The following is a 24,807-nucleotide window of genomic DNA, read 5'->3' on the forward strand; positions in this document are numbered from 1 at the left end:
GTCCCGGAGCTGAAGCCTAGATACACGGTGCGAGGCAGCGGTGCGGCAGGTGGCGGTGCTGCGGTGCGGTGTGTGGCAGTCAGCTCAGCAGGATCCCACCTTCGTCGCCAGTGAAATATACTCAGAGTCGTAAAGTGATTTCATGCTCTTTATTCAGCTCATAGTGGTGAGGAGGAATGAATCAATGTCCCCTCAAAGTATCTGCTTATATACATTATTTACACAATGGGCTGCACATGATTGGCTAATTCTGGAATTCTACTGTAAGCCAATCAGGTTGTGGATTCACTTATATCTGGAGCATGATTGGGTGGTTCCTGCCAACCAATCAGACTGCTGCATTGTTCTAGGACCAATCAGACTGATGCATTCAGAATCCTATTGTTCTAGGACCAATCAGACTGCTGTGATTTGGATCCTATTGTTCTAGGACCAATCAGACTGCTGCAGTTTCGATCCTATTCAACTCAGTACATAACACACACACACAAAAAAACAACAGTTAACACAATTGTGTATATGCAAACAATTAAAATTATAAATAAAAAAACAGTTTAAAACAACAATAACACATGTATAAAATCATGCAAATCCATGACAGATACCAACTGGGATTAAGATTTTAGAAGGCTTGTTGAAAGAGTAATTTCCTTAGCAGGTGCTAAAAAAATAATAGAGAAGGTGCTTGTCTGTTGTGCAAAGGGAAGGCGCTCCAAAGGAAAGAGCCCAATTCTGACATCATGCAGAACAGACCTTTCGGTAGGGTGGTCTCTGCAGGATGCCCTCTCCTGCAGAATGCCATGTTTGACTGTCTATAGGGGACGCAGCCCCTTAGGTATCCTGGTCCCAAGCTGTCTAGGGCTTTGTATACCAAAACCAGCCCCTTGAACCTTGCCCAGTAGCTAATTGTCAGCCAATACAAATCTTGGAGCAGTGGGGTCAGAGGATGCTGATATTCTGCTCCAGTGAGCAATGGAGCTGCAGCTTCCAGGTCAACCTCAAACGGCAGCCCCACACAAAGCACATTGCAGCAATCCAACCTAGAGCTCAAAGTTGCCTGCGGGTGGAGCTTAGCAGGATCCCAGCAGCCTTTGCTTCCCACCCCCTTTCCTCTTCTCTCTGCTTCCTAGAACAAGCTGCAGCAAGACTCTCATCTGCAGGAAAAGCCAAATGAACTGGATCTCTCCAAAAATAGATTTTCATAGCCTGATTTTGCTAACCCAAAGATTGCATGATCTTTTTGCAAGGAAACCAAGTCCTTTCTTTTGAAGCATTTGGAATCATTTTATCTTTATTTACTGCCAACAGATGGAGACTTGTCTGCTGTAACTCCTGAAACTCTATGAGTAAAATCTTCACTTATTTGCAATACTAGGTGCTGGTGATTTATTCTAGCCTAAGTATTTTTGTGGAGAATGTTTGTTTAAAGGTGGATGAGGGCAGATGTAAATATAACCAAGTTTTAATGTGCTTGGTAGCACTTGTCATTGTGCTTAATTCTGCTATAAGAGAGTAAATAATCTCTCTTCCAAACCTCTCTCTCCAACAGTATCAGGGACAGGATGCTACCCAAGAGCACCCCACAGCACAACTGCCAGGGGGCCAAGAGATAACCACCCAACACTATTATTTGAAACCAACTCTGGAGACAGGACTTTAGTCACTACAAAACAGTGTCCCCAATATCCGTCTTACACTGTTGGTTTGGGAGGCTACCCCAGTCCACTGGCGAAGCGCATCTTCCCAGTGTCTGAGGTGGGCTTGTCCAGTTGTGCTGGGGGCGGGGCACAGAGGGCAATGTGAGGAGGGTGCAGCAGGGTATGCAAGCACCCTTCCAATCCGCCCAATCCAACTGATGGGAAGGGCACATGCCTATTGCATCCTCCTGATGCCCTGGCAGCACCACGCTGGCAAAGCAGTGTGGGGCTGGCAGGGGTGGTGTGAGGAGCAAAACGTGCCCTGGGAAAAACTGTGCCTGGGGCAATGGTCCCCTTCGCCCCTCCCATGCTGTGCCTTTGCCTTGGGCAATGGTATCAAAAACCTCTGAAAGACCAAGTAAGAATTGCAGGGTCATATTCTTCCTGTCCTCTCTACGAAGGCCATCTATCTGGGTGACCAAGGCCAATTCATTTCCATGACCAGGCTTGAATCCCTGTTGGAACTGGTTTCATTGCAGCTGTTGCACCACAACCCTTCCAATCCCATGTCCTGGAAATGGGGTATTTGCGAGCCGGCAGTAGCAGTCACAAAGCCCTGGGTCCAGGGTTGGTTTTTTCAGGAGTGGTCAGATCACCACCTCTTACATATCATCTCTGTGTATATGATGTCGTTGGACAAGATCAAGAGGAACCTGGAATTTGGGGCTGTTGTTATACTGATGGTACCTATCTCTGTGCTCCATTTCCTGTACTCCCTGTCATGCACTCTATTTGTTCAGTGCCTGCTATTGTTGAGGGATGTGAGGCTAGAAAGCACAGGCAGCCTGGAATAAGAGGAAGAGAAAATGCATAAGCCTTTCCTTAGCCTCCTGCTGGGTTAGGTGTTCTGAGGGCTCCTTGTGGGGGGCACTGTTGTCCAAATTGGTCTTGACTGTGATTGACAGGATTCTGAGCTTTCGTGATAACAGCCGCAGTGACATCCTCAAGTTGCAGTTTTGGGAAAAAAGGCATGCCGCTTCCAATTCTTGTTACACAGGATTTCTTCCCTCACTCCTCTTCACAGCTTGGAATGTTTGCCTTCTAGAGCCCTTGCACCCAGATTTGCAAGGCATGCAAAGACAGAAAAGATTGGTTAGTTTGTGAGGAAGAAGGCTGTCAGAGCTTCATGCTAAATCTGGTGCCTGCTGGGGTAGAGATTTGTTACAATTTGCATGGAAAGGTCACAAGGGAGGATGACAACTTCCCTTGTTTCACCTAACTTCCAACTCTCCCATTTTATTTTTTAAAGGAAACACATTGTAAGAGCTGCCTCACGAATTCCTGGCAGGAAATGTCAATGCGTAAATTTTCAAAAATGATTATTACACACTAGTGGTTTTTGAACATCTAAAATACCTACTTTATACTGTGGCCAGGCCAGTCACAGGATACGATGTGCCTATGCAGCCAATCGCCTCTCCCAGCCCAAGCCCTGGTCTTTGATTATCTCTCTGCTTGCTATATGGAACTGACGAGGATGCAGTTACAGTATTGTGTAACAGAAGCAGCAGCTTTTAGAACTGCATCTGTTCAAGGCCGGCCCTACCATTCAGGCAGAGCGAGGCAGCTTCAGGTGGTGGATGCTGAGTGGCAGGGAGTGGCAAGAGGGGCCACCTGGGCTATCCTATGCTCCCTATGCTAGTCTGCTGCTCTCAGGTGCAGTGGAGGACCCTAGTAGAGGACCCTGTCGTGTCAACACCATTGAAGTAAGATTCATCTGTCAGTGCACTCAGTTTCTGTATGTGGAATTTGGGGAGGGTTTTTTTCTATCTTGTCCCTTGCTGCAATTAGCAAAGTGTCTTGGAGCAGCCCTAGGCCTTTTAAGAATAAATACATAGGATGGATTATGTGCACACCACCTTTGAGAGACCATTCTTCCAACTGCTTTGCAAAGCTGTGCTGAATGTGCAACATCAGTGTGGGATAAGCTCATGCATGGCATCTGAATGCATCTGCAAATACGGATTTTAAGATGCAAGACATAAAATAAGGTTCATATTGCTTCTGACCCTTGGCAAGGTTTTGGAAGTGTGTGAACAGTTAATCACTGACCATTCTGAATAATAAAGGTTAAGATGTGGTAGCTAATAGGTTTAATTGCACAGATGAGGGCTTGGAAGGGACAGTAGAATATTTATCTCCATTTGTAAAGGAAACAGATTCTTGTCCATTTTAATCCAAAACACTAACCCGGTGAATTCTGTGTTGAATTATTTTGTGCAATCCCACTGAAATCAATGAGATTAAGATAGGGCAGTGAAAAATCTTGGTGGAATCCAGCATTCAGAGACGTGTGACACAAAAAATACTGACGCACTTTAACTGCCTTCTGCACAAAGCACATGTGAGCGTATTGTGACTGGGCAGAGAATTGTTTCCTTGGGCTTGCCTTAGCTATAATTAAATTGAGGGAGGAGGGGAGAAGCCCTTTCAAGTGGAGAACAACAATACAGCTCCTAGGGCAGAAAGTCAGCTAATTCACTGACCTTGATCTCACATCCATGTGCACTCCTGTCTCTGTGTGTTTCCAATGTAGATGGAGCAATCCTCTGACTAATTCTCCGTCTCTATTGTGGGGCTTCTGCTGCTGCTGAGCTCATGTTGTTGATCTTGTTTTACAGCAGTCCTGCCTGTTGTGCAGAGAACAGAATGTTCTCTTCTGTGAACTGAGGTTGAACTTATCCAGCCCACTTTGTCTCAGGAACCACACACTTATAGGGGAAAGAGAAGAGAGAGATTGATTTTGTTTTTAATTTTACAAAGTCATAGGATTTGGTTTCATTTGAGCTATTTAGGATTTTGTTTCCTGTTTATATGAAAACACAAACACTTAAAAATCTGAGCAAACATGCTTTTAAAGGACAAACTGATAATGTAACCCTAGCTGCTTCACAGAAATGGAATAAGGATTCTTGGTTTGTTTCTTTTTGGTATCAAGGCAGAGCTGAGCATTGCAAATTTGTTTTCCTTTCCTACATTTCTCCTGTTAGATTGCATGCTTCCCTTCCAAAGCTGGGATTTCAAACTCAACTCACATTCAGGAGTAAACGGGTAGAGCGGGGAGCCTAGCCTCTGTTTAAGCCCTATTGAGTGCAGTGACAGCAAAACTGGGATACAGAGATTCAGAACATCATCCTGCTTATTTTGGGTTCATCAAAACAATGTATGACTTTAAGAAGTGGTTTGCAGTGCAGGCGATTTCTTTGGCTGGCTTATCCATATTATGAAAAAACAGTGCGCACTGCAGAAGAGCAATGATATCATCCATTTGCTGCTCTAGCAAGTTGCTAGGGAAGCATCAGAATTTCACAGGAGCACTGGAGTCCAAAAGATGCACCTCCAAAAGCTGGCATATTTTGCATTATATTGTGACCAAAAGGATACTTCAGTATCACATATTAAAGAGTTTTTCATTTTGAATAAGAAACTTTATTATTATGGTCATTTTTCGTAAAGAATGGTTATTGACATGTGCATATGAAATGCAGTAAGAATAATGAATGTAAAAAATAAAAACAAAAATAAAATGAGAGGGGAAAACCAGGTTAAAACTGAGAATGTAGTGCCACGTACATTTATCACATACAAGAAGAAAAAGGTGAGTCAAATTAGTTCTGGATAAAGCCTCTCAACATATTTATATATGGAGCAAGGGGTTTATTGGGCTGTGCAAACTAGTTAGCACAAGAGAAAAACTTATACCAAGTCAAATAAAAGTAGTCTATTTTTGATGAACTATTAAGGACTCTCCGTTTGTGCGCCAGGTGTTTTGGCAGTGCAATATCCCATACTTTCACAGGCCACTCCTCTCAGGAAGGTGGTGAATTGGATTTCCAATGGGAAGCCACTGGCATTCTGGCTGCAGTAAGTAGCATAAACGCAAGAGATTTGCGCATGATGGGTGAGTTGGTACCAGGCTCCAAGGACAGGAGCGCCAGGGCTGGGTCTGGAGACAGTACCTGAGAGGTGATGGTGGAAATAGTGTCAAAAATTTGGGTCCATAATCTCTGAACTGAAGCAATCCCACCACATATGAAGCAATGTTCCAGTGTGACCACAACCCCAACAACATAAATTAAAGCAACCGTTGCCATTTCTGGATAAGCACAGTGTAATCCTTTTTTTAAAAAAAAATATTTTTATTAGTTTTCCATTTAACAATCCAATCATATCACATTAATTACTCCAAATTAAACCAATACATATCATAAAAATCCAAATATTTTGCCGAATTTTAAATTTTTGTTGGGGGTACCCATGCTTCGAGTTCAGAAAGGGTCCAATCATCTCATATTTCTGCTGCTTTAATATTTCACAAGTCCCAGCTTCCACTCTTCTTGTTGTTAGCATTTTTCTTCTTAATAACCTCTGAGTTGTTTCTACAAGCGAGATGAAGCAAACAATATTATGTTTCTGTGTGGGCTTACACGTTGATCCAAAAGTCCTATTCGCGCGGCAGACGCCATTTCGACAGTTCCGATGAAATAAAGTTTAAGCGTCTGCTCATTAATTTTCCCAGACCACTTGCTCCATAAATCAGTCTTTCCGGGGGGATACTGCCAAATAATCCAAACAAGATAGCAGAACAGTGGCTCACCTCCCCCTTTGACTGTAAATCTCGCAACAAAGTCTGTCTCGTAATGGCGGATCCCGATTTATGACTGCGTCACCAAAAAAGCCTTTTTGTTTCCTTTCCAAATCTTCCACAAAGCAAAGCCTTTAATTAATCTTTGCTTCCACACAGTTTATTTTCCAGCCTCACTTAAATCATTGTGATGGTTCTTCTAGGGGAGGGGTTGTTAGGTAAAACATATTGAAAAAGAAGAAGTTTCCCCCCTCTCTTCCGTTCCGTTTCAACATACCGACATAGCTGTGATTCTTTGCTGTAGTCTTCTGTTCAATCCATCCCATCACTCTTAACTTCTCAGCGGTAGATTTGATTAGCAGATAAAACACCCTTTACTTCGCTCAAAACATGTGCATTTACTTTTTACATCCAATTATTTTATCTTAAGCAATGCAACTAGGTCGCACTCAGAAGCAGCGTCCGGGAGATCCAGAATCTCACTCGAGATTCCCCCCTCCTTCTTTCGAACTCAGGGGTGATTTATTGGCAACCTTGGACGAGGCTGTGTCTCCCCATCCCCTGGGGAGACCCTGGGAGGCTGATTTACTCCCATCATCAGCCCCTTAATTACCTCGATAAGCGGAGTGTAATCCAATGTCATCTTAACACTGTTTTCAGCATGCGTTCCTGTATTCTTACAGAAATCGTTTCAAGTGGGGGTTTAGACCACATCGCTTCCTGTACTTATTTCCCTATCCGGAGATCCAGATCATTCTCCCACACTAATTGTAGCCCCTAAGAAGAGGCTGATTCTATGCTAAGTAGAATTCTATATATATTGGAAGCCAGTTCCCAACTTTGCTGCCACATACACCAGGACTGGCGCCAACAAATCAAACATACCATCTCAGGCCTATTTAATTGCTTATCTTCTAACATTGTGTATGCCATCAAATGCCAACAGTGCCTTTCAGCTCTCTATATTGGACAAACAGGCTAAACCCTATGCCAAAGAATGTTGTTATTTAGTTGTTTAGTCGTGTCCGACTCTTCGTGACCCCATGGACCAGAGCACGCCAGGCACTTCTGTCCTCCACTGCCTCCCACAGTTTGATCAAACTCATGCTGGTAGCTTCAAGAACACCATCCAACCATCTCATCCTCTGCCGCCCCCTTCTCCTTGTGCCTTCCATCTTTCCCAACATCAGGGTCTTCCAGGGAGTCTTCTCTTCTCATGAGGTGGCCAAAGTATTGGAGCCTCAGCTTCAGGATCTGTCCTTCCAGTGAACACTCAGGGCTGATTTCCTTAAGAATGGAGAGGTTTGATCTTCTTGCAGTCCATGGGACTCTTAAGAGTCTCCTCCAGCACCATAATTCAAAAGCATCAATTCTTTGGCGATCAGCCTTCTTTATGGTCCAGCTCTCACTTCCATACATCACTACTGGGAAAACCATAGCTTTTACTATACAGACCTTTGTTGACAAGGTGATGTCTCTGCTTTTTAAGATGCTGTCTAGGTTTGTCATTGCTTTTCTCCCAAGAAGCAGGCGTCTTTTAATTTCGTGGCTGCTGTCACCATCTGCAGTGATCATGGAGCCCAAGAAAGTAAAATCTCTTACTGCCTCCATTTCTTCCCCTTCTATTTGCCAGGAGGTGATGGGACCAGTGGCCATGATCTTCATTTTTTTGATGTTGAGCTTCAGACCATATTTTGCGCTCTCCTCTTTCACCCTCATTAAAAGGTTATTTAATTCCTCCTCACTTTCTGCCATCAGGTTGTGTCATCTGCATATCTGAGGTTGTTGATATTTTATCCGGCAATCTTAATTCCGGCCTTGGATTCATCTAGCCCAGCCTTTCGCATGATGAATTCTGCATATAAGTTAAATTAGCAGGGAGACAATATACAGCCTTGTCGTACTCCTTTCCCAATTTAGCTGTGTCCAGCTAACTTGTTCCATTAGCACAAGGATTTCTGTTTGTGTTATGGACCTTCTCTCCTTTCTTACACCTTTGCCACTCCAAAACTTGCTCTGGTTCACCCCTACCCTCCAGAGCATATTAGGCGAAGGTGTGGGGCACACATAGGGAGTGTGCTGGGAAGTTCTTTTGCACAAGCAAAAAACCATTGCGCTGATTTAATGAATTAGTTGGATACCAACCTATGTGGGCTTTTTTTAATGTGTTAAAATAAAGTGTGTGTTTTAAAGAGCTGTAAAATAATAGATAACTAAGTCTTATGGCAAAGTCTTTTGACTTGCAGAATGGGTACTTTTTATATGACACCTACATGCTTGTCATAACCACCTCTTGCCATATGTCTATTTTTGTTTATGCCACATCTCGGCCTTTCTGTTCTCTCCTTTCTTGGCATCTATTGACACATGCACTCAGTGAGGCTGTTTATGCACTGGCAGGTTATCAGGGATTTAGCACATGTCCATGATCTGTCTACAGGATGCTTCTCTTGACTAATTCCTAACTAAGATTTACTGGATCAGGCCCAGGAAGTTGTCTCAGAAACACATGCTGTTGCTTGGGATGTTCTTTGACTTACCAATGCCAGATGTTTGCATTTTCACCCACTCTGCTTTGTTAATGGGCGTTTAATGCTTCGAGGCATTTATGTAATTGTCAAATTCTGTATTTTTTGCTTTTCATTTCCATCTGGCGTTACTCTCTGGGAGTGCGCTGCTGTACTCAGGTCCTCCTGGTGACTTCTCATAGGCATTTGGTTGGCTACTGTGAGACCACAAGGCTGGATTAGATAAGTCTTTGGCAGGATGTAGTGGGCTCTTCTTGTTTTCTGTGGTCACTCCTCACCATTCTCCCCCTTACAGCCCCATGTAGATATATGCCTGACAACTTCAGATAACACTTCATGAAGCGTCAAAGTGCATTTTAATTTACGAAAGCTTATGCTGTAATAATCCACTTGTTAGTGTTTAAGGTGCCACACAATTGTCATTTTTGTTGCAACAGGCCACCCCAGCTACCCCTCAGGACCCTCCGGCTTGAATCTCTCAAACCTGCACTGGCCCCTTCTCCATCTGCTTGATGGGTACAGTGTGCGGCTTTGAGTCTGAATAGACTCAACATATTTCTCAGAGCACACTGAACATCTGGAAGCTAGCTGAATGTTTACTCAGAAGTAAATCTCATTGTGTTCAATGGAGTTTACTCTCCAGGGATTGTTTCGGGACAGCAGCCTAAATAACAGGAACAATACATTCAGACAATCTGAACTCAAAATCTACCTGAGATTAGAAGCCACACACCCCTGAACAAACTAAGCAATCTACATTCTTTCCAGCCCCAGTCTTTACTTCTTAGAAGCTACACACAGAGAAATGTAGATCTATGCTGATAATGGATCTGAGGAATTACACTCAAAGTGGTGCTGTTTATACTATCTACTCACAATCAGTAAATATGACAACAATGAACACTATTTACTCAGGTACATAAACTATATTTTAATGGATGAAGGCAGGGTGTCCAGGCCAGCTGGCATGAGAGGACTCTGTCAGTCTTCGTTTAATATAATATAATATATTATATTTGTTTAAGTGCTTAAATTGTAAACCATCTTGGCAGAAAGCCAGTACTGTATATGAATCCCATCAGTAAAATGCCCTTAGTTGGTGCATTTCATGTTTCCCACAGTAGGAGACACAACACGTAGGCTAATAGTTAGTGGAGAAGAGTCTTCACCAGCTGGAAATAAGATACAAGGCATACAACCAATGAAGGATAACAAAATGGTTGTATGCCTTGTATCTTATTTCCAGCTGGTGAAGACTATTACAAAACAGTAGTATCATTCCGGAGACACTGTACTTTTGAGGCTTTTGAGATGTCTTCCGTTGAAACTTTTGAAAGACTATTGAGAGACTTTACAGTGGAACCTCGTGTTATGGACAGGATCCGTTCTGGAGGCCCGTCCATAACACGGAACCGACGCAAGCCAAAGTGCCATGTCTGCGCATGCGTGAGCGGTGAAACCTGGAAGTAACCCGTTTCGGTACTTCCGGGTTGCCGTGGGACACAACACGAAAACACGTAACCTGAAGCGGACGCAACATGAGGTATGACTGTGCTTTTGAAACTTTTGAGACGTCTTCTGTTGAAACTTTTGAGAGACTATTGTGAGACTGTCCTTAGACATTTGTTTTGAACACACGGCTTGATGGTCCACTCTACTACTCTGTTATATTGCACATATGAACTTTGATTGGCTTATTCCTATAATTTGAATGATATCATTATTCTATTATATATTCTCCACTAACTTTTAGCCTACGTTTTGTGTTTGTATTGTTGTGATTGGTTCTTATTGAAACACAGGGGTTTGTTTTTGGTTCCCACAGTAGAAAAGTTAAACTGTACAAATTTCTATAAAACTCCTTCAAAGGATTAACCCCTTTAACAATACCAGTTTCATGTGCAGCAGTGACTTGTTTTAACTTGTCAGCTCCCTCATAATATCATTGCTGAGTATCCATGTGTAGCTGGTTGAGATTCTTATGGCTTAATTTCCAAAGTTGGTTGAGTTCACAGATGCTTCCAACAGGCAACTTTTACAAGCTGTTTTTGTGCATATATTTCTGTGGTTCTTTCATTGGGAAATATATCTCAAGTCCATCAAAGTAGATTTTTGATATTTGTGTTTTAAAAACATCTTCATAATCCACCAGATAATTGACCATTTTCAAGTTGGTGCTAATATATGAAGCACTTCATGCTGTCTAATACTGAGGAAAGGACTCTGCCCCCTGATTTCAGCTAATTTGACCAATGTTTGAGAGTGCAACCAAATTTCTTGAACTTTTACCAATAATGCAATATAATTACGATGCCCCCCAGCCACAGAATGTCATACATGACTCCAATGGTACTGGCTTTGAAATGGTGCTGGCTGTCGTACCCCTGCTGACCCCCCGTGGTGTTCTGCTGCTTCCTCTCAAATGCAGCCTTTTATATCCATAGGAAATGGACCCAACGGACACTTAAGGTGACCTGTACTTATAACACCCAGTCACATTCCCCTCAGCATATATATTTTTTCTTTTTTTCTTTTACTCCTCCCACCTCTCCATGCAACTACAGAGTCCTGCCCAGGACAAACTTCTTAAGCACAGACTGAGTTAACAAAATTTTTACCTTACAGAATTTTTACTTTACAATAAAGTTGTTAAGAAGGAAGTGGGTTGCTGTGTGCTTTGCAGGAGCCCTTCCTTAATTACAAGTTAAGTCATATCAAAAATACACATGTAGTTTGATTGTTGCTATGGTGATAATAAGCTGATGTCACAGAACAACTTTTAACAATTGATTATGTGTGTTGTCTCTTGCCAAAATGAATCATTGCAAAGAAGTTTTATCTGATTAGCGAATGATGGAAATTTTAATAGTTCATGCTCCTAATGTTGACCCTCTGCTCTTTGCTTTCTTTTAAAATGTGGGCTTGCATTTGATCTCTCTGCCCTCTCCTGTTTTTAAACACAGCTCTGCAGGGAAGGAACAGGGATTTCAGCTGTTGGTGAGGGGTCTCCCAGCCCCTGGTCATGTCAGGGGTGGGCCCAGATGTTTTGCTGTCTGATGTGGAGGGGCAAATGACACCCTCAGGTACGTGCTAGTGCCCAAGGCTGGTCAAATTACTTTGCTCAGAATTATCTCCCTGGCAAGCCCATGCAGAGCTTGCTTGAGGTCTGCAATGGGAGTCTCCTTAGAATAAAGTTATAAACTCAAACAAAAAAGCAGCCGGTCCCTGGTGGGCCTCTGGTGGGGCAACTTCGTTGTCTGAGTGTAGCCAGCTGTCCCCTGCCCCAGCCTGCTGACTGGGTGGGGCAGATCCACTTCACAAGCTTTATGGCAGACAGCACGAGTATTTGCTGCTTTTCCTCAGGCCACAAAATGCATTGAGCGTCTTGCATGTTCTGTGGGAGGTGCATCTAGTCAGCCATAGCTGTGCATGATTGCCAGTAAGAGCAGACTCAGACTGGTCATGACCTCCCACCTTTGGGGAGGGAGGAAATAAGGGTTGTTTCCTGCTCCTCACTCTCCCCTTTGAACCATGTAGAATCATAGAGTTGGAAGGGACCCTGAGGGTCATCTAGTCCAACCCCCTGCAATGCAGCTGTCCTTTACGGGAATCAAACCTGCAACCTCTAACCAGCTGAGCTTTCCAGCTGCTAAACTGAGCTGGGGCTCCAGACTCAGACCGCGTGTTTGAGGCTAACTTTTGTCCCTTGCCTGTGTTGCTGCTGCTGTGGTGTTGAATGATGAGTGAGACCTGTGATTATTTTAAGTAAAGCATTTAAACTTACTGAAGTTGTGGTCTATTCAGTCTGAGGGGTAAAGGCAGGGGAGAACTATAAATGCTTAATACTGGCACAATTCATATTTCTCATTCTTTGCAAACATGTCATAAATATGTTTTAAACTCTGCTTGGGGGTTGTTTTGGCTAAAGAGTGAGTCAAGCCCTGCACACTTTTTTTTTTAAAAATTCAGGCAGTCAGCCATTTTTCCTTTGTAGTGGGACTTCAGGATTAATTGGTATTCCCCAGTTATTTCCCAACATGTTTTGCATTCCTGTGGGCTCTTTTTATGTTACACATGGCAGCTGTGAATGGCTTCAGACAGAGTGAAGGTAGTTTGGGGATAGGGAAGAGATGGCTTGTCGCTTTCCTTTCCAGTCATTTTGTCCCCTCAAAATCACCCCCAGTGGCTTTTTTCCTTGAGAGACAAAGCATCTGGAGAGGTGGAGCTTCACCCACACTGGTACCCAAAACTCAAGCCAACTTCCCCAAAGCTTAGTTTGAGGAAATTGTAAATAGCTACTGTGTACTGAATCATGCCATCAGTCCATCTAGCCCAGTTTTGTCTACTGTGATGCAGAATTGTGAAACTCAAAAAAGTTGAGAAAGTAGTTCTCAGAAACACAACTGTTAACTACTAATTGCAAAACTGTCTCTACCCAAAGCAAGAACAGAAAACAGTTCTGCAAAACATTTTCAGAACTTGCAACTTGCAACTATATCTGTAGCTATAGCTGCACACACACCAATTTCTGAGCGGTGAGAGATTTCAGGATTTCCAACGCTTACCCAGGGTTCAGCTGCCTTGGAGTTAAGGTCAGCAGAGACTGTGGTGTCTTTGGGATACATATATGGTTTTACTTATACAGACATACATTCTGAGCATATGATGTAAGAGCTCAAAGCATTAACACCCCAACGGATCTTGATTCCCCATTAGGTTTTGAGGGAAGGCCCCACCGCAGACCATAGCTTGGCGATTCAGCTCACAGAGAAGGTTCAGTGCCTCTGCATCCTTTTAGCTCTTGGCATAACCAAAACTCACCACCAAACTAGCCTCCCTGGCCTGCTGATCTCCTTCTAGGTTCCTATGGCATCCAGCTGAGCAGTGGCGAAGAGCAGTGGGGGTGGGGAGCAGGCGGGGGCGTGGCTGGCGCGCGTCCCAGGGGTGTGACAGGTGTCCTGGGGATGTGATGTGTGCCCCGGGGAATGGCGAGGATGGGGTGACAAGGACTTTTAAAACTTTCCCACCATATCCCAGAATACAGTTCGTACAGCATCATTGCTACATCACTGACATGTCACAAAAGGGGAGGAGAGACAGGGGTTACACTAGTTTAACCCTGGCAGACATGTCCAGACAAGTCCTTGGTACAAGATTAGCATAAGCAGACATGGCAGGGCAAGACCCAGGTATGTTTGGACCCCTAGGCAAATCTGGTGATGGGATTAGGCTTTCCTTGGCCAACAATCAGCTCAGCAATTGTCACCTCTGGGAACTTCCTGGAGTCCTTTTTCAAGAGGAAAATAGCTTTGGAATGGAGGGAACTGGCAAAGGAGTTGATTTTATATGATTGTTAAAGCCAGGTAACTTCACTGAGCTGTCAAGTCAAAAGGATACATTTATGCATAATATTTGTAACATTTAACAACTTTAAAGATGTGCCCTCCCCGTAATTTCCGTAACATTTTCCCAACTTTGTTCTGTAAAATAAAACTTTCTTGTTTGCTCAACTTCTGCCTGAGTCTCCAAGTTTACCCTCTCACACACAAAAATATATAAAATAACTGTGATAGGAGATAATGTGATAGGAATTTTATGGTATTAGATATATGGTAATGTTCATAACTGCACATACATAGATCAACACAGGAAGACCAACCTGGAACCATTTTGAGTCCTAAATTGACCAAATCCTTTCTCTGCAAGGTTAAACTGGAAAAGCCTCCCCATTGTCTCTTTCCTCACAAATCTTGTCTCCAGGATATGTCTGTTTGAATAAGGTGTGACCTGGCCCAGGAAATAAGTATTTTAACACTACAAAAGAATGGCCAGGTACCCCAGGCAATCCAATCAAGTAACTTGCCAGACAGGAGATAAACTGTGAGAGGAGAAAAACAACATTTAAATTTCTGTGATGTAGGTGGGATGTATCTGAGGGGTGGTCTTAGGTTACACCCCTTCTGTGATGTATGCATAATGTTTCTGGGGGTGGTCCTGATCTAGAGAATGGGAATTTCAAAAGTCTTTATAAGCCCTTGCACAGCAATTTTGGGGGTCCTCTTCCTCTCCTGCGTGGGAGGGGAGCACCCTGTTGCAACAGATCAATAAAGATCAAGCTTACTAGCTGCTTTGCTTCTCAATATTCTCTGGTTGGCCTCTGTTATTCTCTCCTACCAATAGGGAACCTACGTAAGGACTCTATATGGGCTCTTGGATACCCCATTAAGGGAAAAGAGCAATTTTTGTTTACAACATAACCCATGGTGTTTGAGTGTAGACGTATACAGAGGAGGTGATTCACCATAATTGGTGCGCAGCTGTGGGATCTGCTGTGCTCCCTGCTGCAGCTCTGGTCAAACTATGAATCCCCCTTTCTCAGCAGATAGAAGCATTCACATAGGGGAGATCTAGTCAGGGATCTCTTTTGTTTTGTCTAGTTGGGCCTGTAATTGGATCTTCCTTTTTAAAAAATGCAGCTGCAACACGCCCCCCCCCCCCCGATCAGGATGCTGGTGGTGGTCCAGGGGAGGGGGTTTAATTATATAACCTGAATGCTCCCCACCCATATTGTTATTTGCCCACTGAAGTAATCAGTTCTTGTATAGACCTTTTTTTCTTCAAATTTTTTTATTGCTTTCCCGATTTTATAAGAAAACAAGACATTATAAAGCACAACAAATGAAAAAACATTACAGTACAAAAGGAAAACAAAAAAGAGTTATTTCTTCCAAAATCCAAATTACCTTAAATTGTTAATTGACTTCCTTGAGTCCCCCTTAACTGAATTTCATTGTATCACCGTGTAACAGTTCTCCAAAATCATATTTCTATTGAAATTGACTCCTACCATTTACTCCTCTCTTTTAATAGTATTATAATCCTTAATGTTATACAACACATTCTTAATCTAGTCCTAAGCCTATTTATTACTTTCAAGTGACTTCTAATTATCTTATCTTATAATATTTAGCTAGATATTCTTTAAATTTCTTCCAATCTTCTTGTGCCTCCTCTTCTTTCTGGTCCTGGATTCTTCCAGTCAGGTCAGCCAGCTCCAAAAAGTCCAACATCTTCATCTGCCATTCATCTATTGTTGGTATTTCTTGCGATTTCCAATTTTTGGCCAATAAAAATATTGCCACTGTGGTGGCATACAAAAACAGCCTAACATCTTTTTCAGGCAGTTCTAATCCTATTATTCCAAGGAGAAAGGCTTCTGGTTTCTTAATAAATGTATTTTTCAACATTTTTCTCAGTTCATTATAATCCCCCCCCCCAAAAAGTCTTTTTCCTTAGGACACGTCCACCACATATGGTAAAAGGTACCTTATTTTTCTTTACATTTCCAACATTTGTTATCATTAGTATGGTACATCTTTGCTAGTTTCACTGGGGTTAAATACCATCTATACATCAATTTCATGATATTTTCTTTTAGTACAGTACATGCAGTAAACTTAACCCCTTTCTTCCAAAGCCTTTCCCAGTCTTCCAACATTATATTGTGTCCAACATCTCTTGCCCAGTCAATCATCACAGATTTAACTTGTTCATTCTTTGTATGCCATTCCAACAATAAGTTATACATTTTAGAAAGATTTTTTACATTGGTATCTAACAACTCCGTTTCCAATTTGGATTTTTCTGTTGCAAAACCATTTTTCTTATCAATCTCATACAGTTCATTAATTTGGTAATGTTGTAACCAACCATCTAATTTATCTTTAATTTGGTCAAATGATCTTAATTTAAATCCTTCATTATCTTCCAACAATAAATCAGCATATTTCAACCATTTATTCTCCATATTTAACTTTTTCTGGGCCTTTGCTTCCATTGGTGAAAGCCACCTGGGTGTTTTTCTTTCTAAGAGATCTTGATATCTTATCCAAACATTATATAAAGATTTTCTAATTACATGATTTTTAAAACCTTTATGGGCCGTTATCTTGTCATACCATAAATATGTGTGCCAACCAAATAAATTGTCAAATCCTTCCAAATCTAACAAATCAGCATTATCTAGTTGAATCCATTCCTTAATCCAGCAAAAAGCCTCGGCTTCAAAATATATCTTCAAGTCTGGCAGGGAAAATCCCCCTCTTTCTTGTATAGATCTTGCATAGTTTGCTTCAGAGGGAAAACAGCTTGGAGGGAGTGGGAAATTCAAATAAAAAAACCAATACTGTGAGTGATGGGGAAAGGTATCATAACCCTGTTCTGAATGATGGTAGTGCCTGCATTTATCTTTTTTTTTTTTTTAATTGGAAAATCTGTTCACAGTTCTTCCCTCTAGTCCTGTCCCACCTAGTTTGGAGTGTGTTTATTCATTGCTGTAGGACTGGATTAGGGAATTTAATTTCCTTGCAAACTACTAGAAAGTGAGGTGTAAGTTCTGCTCTGCAGGTCAGGAGACCTGCTTCCTGCAGTGGCTGAGGCACATTCTGTAGCAGAACTCCACTGAATTTCACATTAAAGTGTGAGTTCTCTGGGGGAGCGGAAATGTGGGAAATAAATTATACTTTACCCTAAGTTTGGTTCTGGCTCATTTCCCCCCACTCCCTTTGCAAAGAAAACCATGGACCATTTCTGTATTCTATGATGCTAAGTAGGCTCTTACTGCCTTTTTTCATATGGGTATGAACAGGCTCGTTCTATTGCAAACTCCATATTTCTTTTGAAGGGGCTCTGAAGAACATGCAGCCCCGGTACTATTTTATGCTTACAGTCTCCAAAAGGTTGCATGTGCAAGCCCAGGAATCCATACTGTCCTGGTTCTGCCATCCTAGTGAAACTCGTCCTTAAAAATGCTGGGAATCAAAGGACACTACATTACGTATATATGGATTATATCTACTATATACAGATGGACACTGAGGTGTTATCTACATAGCCTTGGGCTTGCTTTCATTTCTGTATGAGTTCCCAGGGTATGGACTAAAGGCCCAGGGTGCAGTATCCTTTGCTGGAGTTAAGGAGGCAAGTAGGAGCGTGGCAGGGGTGGACTTGGGTCTTTCACATTTCAGCAGTACCCGGGGTGAGGCCAACATTTGGGGCCCCGCCCCCCGCCTTCTGTTCTGCTCAATTCCCTATGTCACAGTTGCAATGCCCCTGGGCTTGGCACCCAGTGCAGCAGAACTGATTGTGCTGCCCTAAATCCGCCTCTGGGTGCAGCAAGAGATTTTTCACTGCTGGAGCAGAGGCAAACTCTGGGGAGGCAGGAGGGTTGGGTGCCATAATAGAGGCGTGCAGGAACGTTTTGGTATGTGGTCATGACAAAAATAAACCCCAAGCACCCTCTTGCCCGCCCCCCACTTCTGTCCGACATCAGCCACAATAACTGGTGTGGCAGAAGCAATATTCGGACTCTGCAGCTTACAAATGTGCTGGAATTCCTCTGACATTTAAGACGGTTCACATCTTTATCTCTTGTATTTCTTCCCTGCGTTTACCATTTCTTTGGTGTGACCTATTTGGTGAGACCCTTGCTTGTCTTTTGCCTAAGATGCAAATGTTAGCAATTTGAGAAGTAAAATTTCACATGGGAGAAGAGCTGCCTCCTACTGGCCGAGTCCATTTAGCACAGTCCTAATCTGCATGGACTCCACAGGATTTTAGGCAGGACTATCCCAGTTCTGTCCGGAGTCCTTCTGCATGTAAGCAGATGTTCTGCCAGGGAACCACAGCCCTCGCTGGGAAGGCCCACTGGTTTTCTGCCGTTGTCACAGCTCTGGGGCCATAAGGGAAGGCTGCTTTGGAATCCCACCTGCGCCTCTTGAGCCTGGGAGAAGGAGGGGGAATATAATTATAAATTAGCTCTTTGCCCCCTTGGGCTGGGTGTCTCATTGGCACGAGTGGATTACCATACAAGGAGAGAGAGGTGGGGGCGGGACCATCCTGTGGAGGAAATGTTGTCCTCTCTTCAAGGCCTGGAGATTGCAGCCTGACTGGGACAAAGGGGTTTATCTCGAGAGCGCAGCTGAAGCAGCTGGGCCTGAGGCCTACTTGATAAGCTTGTCGCTTGCGGTGTTCCAGGCAGGAGGGAGGCTCAGCCTGAGGGATGTTGAAGGAAAGATCCCAGCTGGAAGAAGACAGAGGCTGCCTCCAGGCAGCTCTTTTACCCACTGATGTGCATTTGTAGTGGATTGGGACTGGACTGTCTGCACCTCCTCCCGCTTCATCAAGAGTTCTGTGCACCATTGCCTTTGCACTTGCATTGTGCAACACTTGCCAGCGCTAGCCTTCCCGCCAGCTACTGCCTTGCTGAAGTTGGGCAGTGAAGAGGGTGGAGGGTTGGAGAAAAAGGCTCTGCATTCCTATTGCTGCCAGACCAGAGTCTCTGACTGCCAGGGAAGGATGTCTCCACCACGCCCAGCTAGGAGGCGGCACACCGGAGCAGCGACCTAAAGCAGGTGAACATGTCTGCTGCTGAATTTCACAGAGGAAAGAGTGACACCCTGTGGTGAGATTTATAGACTGACTCTGGATATAGAAAGGAGCTTTTCAAGGAAATTTGAACCAGATCTAACCTAAACAAATTTACAGTATCTCTTCACTAACCATTAACAAAAGCATATCTGGAAGATTCAGAGATCAAAGCTGAAATAAAAACTAAAATCATGAAGTATAAAAATAGAACACAGACATAAAATCTTAAAACATTTTAAACAGCATCAGAATAAAACTTGCAACAGTAAAAAAATGCAAATAACTTAGAAAGCATTAAAATGGAGGAAATGAAAAGGTATCCATCTCATTGCATGTGCCTGGCAAGCCTTTCGGGGGGGGGGGGGGCATCCAGCAACCAGAAATTGTTGGCATCTGCTTGCCTTGGGAGACAATGGAGTGTCCCTCTGGGGGTGAAGTCAAACTGCTCCATTAGCAGCACTGAAGTGGCCTTCCTGGGACACAAGCCTGGGCCGTGTGTCTGGAGGTCCTGGGCTGCCCAGATGCCAAGACCCCTCTCAGCCTCACTGATGGGGTCCAAAGGCAAGCAGAGCAATGCATTGGGCACCAGCGTGGCTGCAGGAGCTGCCGGTGTGGGAATGTTGAGGGTGGCAGGATATATGGTTTCCACCAAGTAAAGTACTCAAGTCTCATTATATTCTGTGGCTGGAATTAAATAAACAGAATGGGATTGACTTAATGTGCCTTGTGCAAGGACTTCTGATAAAGAAGCACCTTTGAGTTTGCTGGCCTGGCCATTTGTCACTTAACTTGGTAGGATTCTTCCAGTCCTGAAAAAAGTAAATTTCAAACTTATGACAAGAGGATAATTTTCAGTAAGAATAACTGAGTTCATCTTCTGGAATCCACAGCAGACAGCTCTTGAAGCATGAAGCCCAAGAAAATTTGTGCTGACTGCTACAAACAATAATTGTATTACATAGAAATGAAATTCAGAGCTAATCTGAAAAGAAAAGGAATAAACTCATCATGCAGATGCATTACAGTAGATTCCATTGTACAAACTCAGTTAAACAATTGTTTTGCATTACGTTACTCATTTTACCACTGGCAGCTCACTAGAAGCACTAACCACAATAAAATGAACTATGTATTGTTTGTGAGGTTGAGTGCCTCAGCTTCCAAATGACATTTGAGGGGATTAGACAAATTAATGCAATAAATGTCAGGTAGTCATGTTGGACATACCCCACCTTTTTTCCTTTTCTTATTTATTTATTTATTTATTTATTTATTTAGGGTTTTATTAACAAGAATAATGTTATACAAATATGTATACCAAGTTATCTCATGTCATTTGTATATTACAAAAATAGCATAATAAATGTGTAAAAAATTTGTTTCATTATTAGTGGTCAGTGTATAAGTTCTTGGTTCATGAATTGGTTTAAGCAATTAGGAAGAAGAAGAAAAGGGGCGAGGAAGAGGGGGAGGGGAATGGTGAGTGGGGTGGGGTCAGGTGGTAATACTTCTATTCTTCTACTTAGGGGGGGGTGTCAGCATCACTTGTATTCACTTGTTGTATTTCCTTTTGTTAAATTTTTTTAAATTCAAATTTATAACAAGACATATTATCCAAAAACATATCCTTATCCCCCCCCATTTTTCCTCCCTCCCCCTCCTCCCCACAGAACTCACCCCCCACCTCACCCCCTGACTTCCCTCAGTTCCAGTCTTTGGTTTCTCCAATAATGCTGTTTCCTGCATGTTACAAAGTTGTATAGATCCTCAAACAGTTTAGCTGATTATTATCAGTAAAAAAATTGTGAATGTTTATTCAAAACCTGCCAAGGAGTCCAGTTCGCTTTGTTGTGTCTTCAGATACTTTGTGAAAGGTCCCCATTCATCTTTAAAGTCACAGTTATCCTTGTCCTGTAGCTTATATGTCAATTTTGCCAGTTCTGCATAGCCCATCAATTTTTCTTGCCATGATTCTTTAGTTGGGGTTTCTTCCGTCTTCCATCCTTGTGCTATTAGGACTCTCGTGGCCGTTGTCGCATACATGAAAATGTTTTTCAATTTTTTTGGCAGGTCTTTCCCTACAATCCCTAACAAAAATGCCTCGGGTTTTTTTAACAAGTGTTAAATGGAACATTTTCTTCAATTCATTGTATATCATTTCCCAAATTTTTTTAAATTACCTTACAATCCCACCACATATGATAAAATGTTCCCTCCTTTTCCTTACACTTCCAACATATATTTGAACTAGTTTTGTACATTTTCCCTAACTGCACTGGTGTTGTGTACCATCTGTACATCATCTTCATTTAATTCTCCTTCAATAGGGAACAATCTGTAAATTTTAAGTCAGTTTTCCATTATTCAACCCAATCTTCCATCATAATGTTGTGACCTACATCTTGTGCCCATTTAATCATAGCTGATTTTACCTCTTCATCTTTCGTCTCCCATTCTAATAGTATGCTGTATGTGGCCTTCAGTAGTTTCACTTTCCCTTCAATCACTTCCGTTTGAAACCTAGATCTAGTGTAACTAAACCCTTTCTTACTGTCTTCTTTATGTGTTTCCACTTGTTGTATTTCCTTGGTGGTGAGAGAGGTTGGGGGTAGCCTAGGGTGTGGTTGGTTGTCTTTGGTTGGCTGTAGTGAGGTTTGTTTTTGTGAGTGTGCATTTTTGAATCAGGCTAGCCAGATTGATTCATATGCTGTCGGCGGATTCTTGTTGTTGTTGTCTTGTTGGACTGTGTATGTGATAAAGGGGAACCATACCAGGGTGAAGGCGTCTTCTTCTATTTGTCAGTTTCAGTTTATTGGTTAGTTTTTCTAATAAGGCTGTTTCCCATACTATTTGATACCTTTGGTCCATGCTTCCTCCTGACAAGTCTCTCCAGTGCCTGGCTATGATGTTTCTGGCTGCTGAGAGTAGGTGGGTTATGAGCTCTTTGTGGTGTGAGTGGGCATTATTATCTTGGAAGATGTTTAGTAGGGCCAGTTCTGGGGCGACTTCTAATACTTGCTTAGTTATTTTGCATATTTCTTGTATGATTCTTGTCCAGAAGAGTTGGATTTTGGGGCAGTCCCATCACATGTGGAGGTATGTGCCTGTGGAGGTGCATCCTCTCCAGCGTTTTGGTGAGGTTCCTGGGCGTATTAGTATTAGTTTCCATGGTGTTAGGTACTATCTGTAAATGAGTTTCAGAGTGAATTCTTTTCTTTTTGCTGATATGGATTTAAAGGGAAGTTTAGAACACATACCAGTCCATTGGGTGGGGTTAATCTCATAGTCTATGTTGTCCTTTCATTGTTTTTTCGTTACGTCAAGAGGGTTTGTGGGGTTTTGGAGCAGTATTTGGATATTACAGATACCATCCTTTTGTTGTGTCCCTTCATTGTTAGGAGGAGGTTTTCAAAGATTGTCAAGGGCCTAGTTGCTGCTGATTTTACTACTGGGTTGTTTAAGAGGGCATGTAATTGGTACAGTCATACCTCAGGTTACGAACGCTGCGGGTTGCGCGTTTTCAGGTTGCGGACCGTGCTGAACCCAGAAGTACTGGAACGGATTATTTCTTGGTTTCAGCACTCGCACATGTGCAGAAGCGCAAAATGACGTCACACGCATGCACAGAAGCGCCAAATTGTGTCACGTGCGTGTGCAGATGCGGCGCTTCAGGCTGCGAATGCTGCGGGTTGCAAACGTGCCTCCCACATGGATCACGTTCACAACCCGAGGTATGACTGTAGTGTGTTAGCCAGGGCATTTGAGTGTTCCCTAGTTTGTCTTGTATTTCTTGTGTTGATATGGGTTTGTTATTTTTGTAGAAGTGTGCTAGGCGGTATAAGCCTTTGGCTTGCCAGGTTTTTATCTGGAGGTTTTGTGCTGCGTGGTAGAATAGTGGGTGGTGTGGGGATTTTCCTTACTTTGTTTGGGAGGAATGGGTATGTTGTGGTGGGGGTATTTTCAATTGTGTCTCTTTCTAGATGTACCCATTGTTTTGTCTCATTTTCTAAAATATTCTGTGGTGTACTTGGTTGGCAAAGTAATATGATTCTATGTTGGGGATTCCACATCCTCCTTCTGAGGAGGGGAGGTGCAGGTATTTGGGGCTTATTCTTGTTTTTTTGTGAGAGAATATAAATGAATGATTTTTTTCTGCCATTTGCAAAGTTGGGCTGGGGCAATCCAGACTGGGAGAGTTTGGAATAGGTAGGTTAATTTTGGGAGGGTGATCATTTTGATCATGGCTATTTTGTCTGAGAGAGTGAAATTCATGTTGTTCCATCTTTTTAGGTCTTTGTTGATTTGTCGCCACAAGGGTTGTGGAGGTATAATTTGTTGAGGTTTCTGGTTATTTGTATCTGAACTTGGTGTAACAAAATTTTATCTTGGTGATGTTGGCGAATTGTTTTTGGGTATGGGGGGGGGGGAGTGTTGAAGCACATAACCTCAGACTTTGCGAAGTTTACCTGTAGGCCCGACACCATTGCAAATGTGTTGAGTTCTCTGATTAGGGATGTTGCTGTGTTTATGGGGTCTGGTGTTGTGACCATTAGATTGTCTGCAAAGAGCCCTAATTTATAGGTTCTGCCTTTTATTTCCACTCCCTTGATGTCTGTGGCTGCTTGGATCTGGATTGCTAGAGGTTCCAGAGAAAGGATGAATAGGAAGGGAGACAGTGGGCAGCCTTGTTTTGTTCCTCTTTAGATATTAGAGTCCATACTGTTGGTCCTACATTTTTCTGAGCCTTGGGAGTACAGTGGTACCTTGGGTTTCAAACTTAATTAGTTCTGGAGGTCTGTTCTTAACCCAAAACCTGACGTTCTTAACCTGAGGCACACTTTCGCTAATGGGGCTTCCTGCTGCCGCTGCACAGCCGGCACGTGATTTCCGTTCTCATCCTGGGGCAAAGTTCTCAACCCGAGGTACTACTTCTGGGTTAGCAGAGTTTGTAACCCGAAGTGTTTGTAACCCGAGGTACCACTGTATATTTGTTTGAGGATTTGTAAGATGTTGGGACCAAATTTCATGTTAGTTAGTATTGTATTGCTAAGAGGTATTTCCACTCTAAGCAATCAAAAGCTTTGAGGATGTCTAGGGACATAATTGTCAGTGGGAGTTTAGTTGTCTTGCTGTGTTCAATTAGATTCAGTAATTTGGTGATGGGTTATGTTATATTGTGACCTGAGACGGAGCCAGTCTGGTCTGGGGCTATTAACTTGTGCAGGAAAATTTTTAGGCAGTTGATGTGAATATCTTGTAGTCTTGGTTTATTAATGAGATAAGGCGGTATGATTCTACTTTGAAGTTCTACTTCAGTGGTTTTGGGATTGAGACTATGTCGGAGGAGGTCCAGGTTTTGGGGATAGACAACCCAGCATGGACTGGATGAGAGCTAACAAACTGAAACTCAATCCAGATAAGGCTGAGACACTGTTAATGCTTCCCTAGACCGGATGGCTGGGAGGTTGCCTGCTCTTGATGGGGTTACATTTCTTCTGAAGGAGCAGGTTTGTAGCTTGGGGTATTCCTGGATCCTTTGCTGTCACTTGAGGCTAGGTGACCTCAGTGC

General features: G+C 42.8%; 1 long non-coding RNA gene across 1 annotated transcript in view; it reads right to left on the reverse strand.

Annotated features, from left to right (window-relative positions):
* LOC310659768 overlaps positions 1 to 14,310 on the reverse strand; it is a 38,711-nt gene extending 24,401 nt beyond the window's left edge. The window contains exons 1-2 of the long non-coding RNA XR_014502982.1: positions 13,632 to 14,310; positions 4,184 to 4,408 (exon numbers count right to left, since the gene is read on the reverse strand). This is a non-coding gene — a long non-coding RNA (uncharacterized lncRNA). The remainder of the gene's footprint in view (positions 1 to 4,183; positions 4,409 to 13,631) is intronic.
* Between the last annotated feature and the right edge of the window lie 10,497 nt (positions 14,311 to 24,807).

This window comes from Podarcis tiliguerta (assembly GCF_965153285.1).
Source record: "Podarcis tiliguerta genome assembly, chromosome: 11".
Lineage (NCBI taxonomy): Eukaryota > Metazoa > Chordata > Lepidosauria > Squamata > Lacertidae > Podarcis > Podarcis tiliguerta.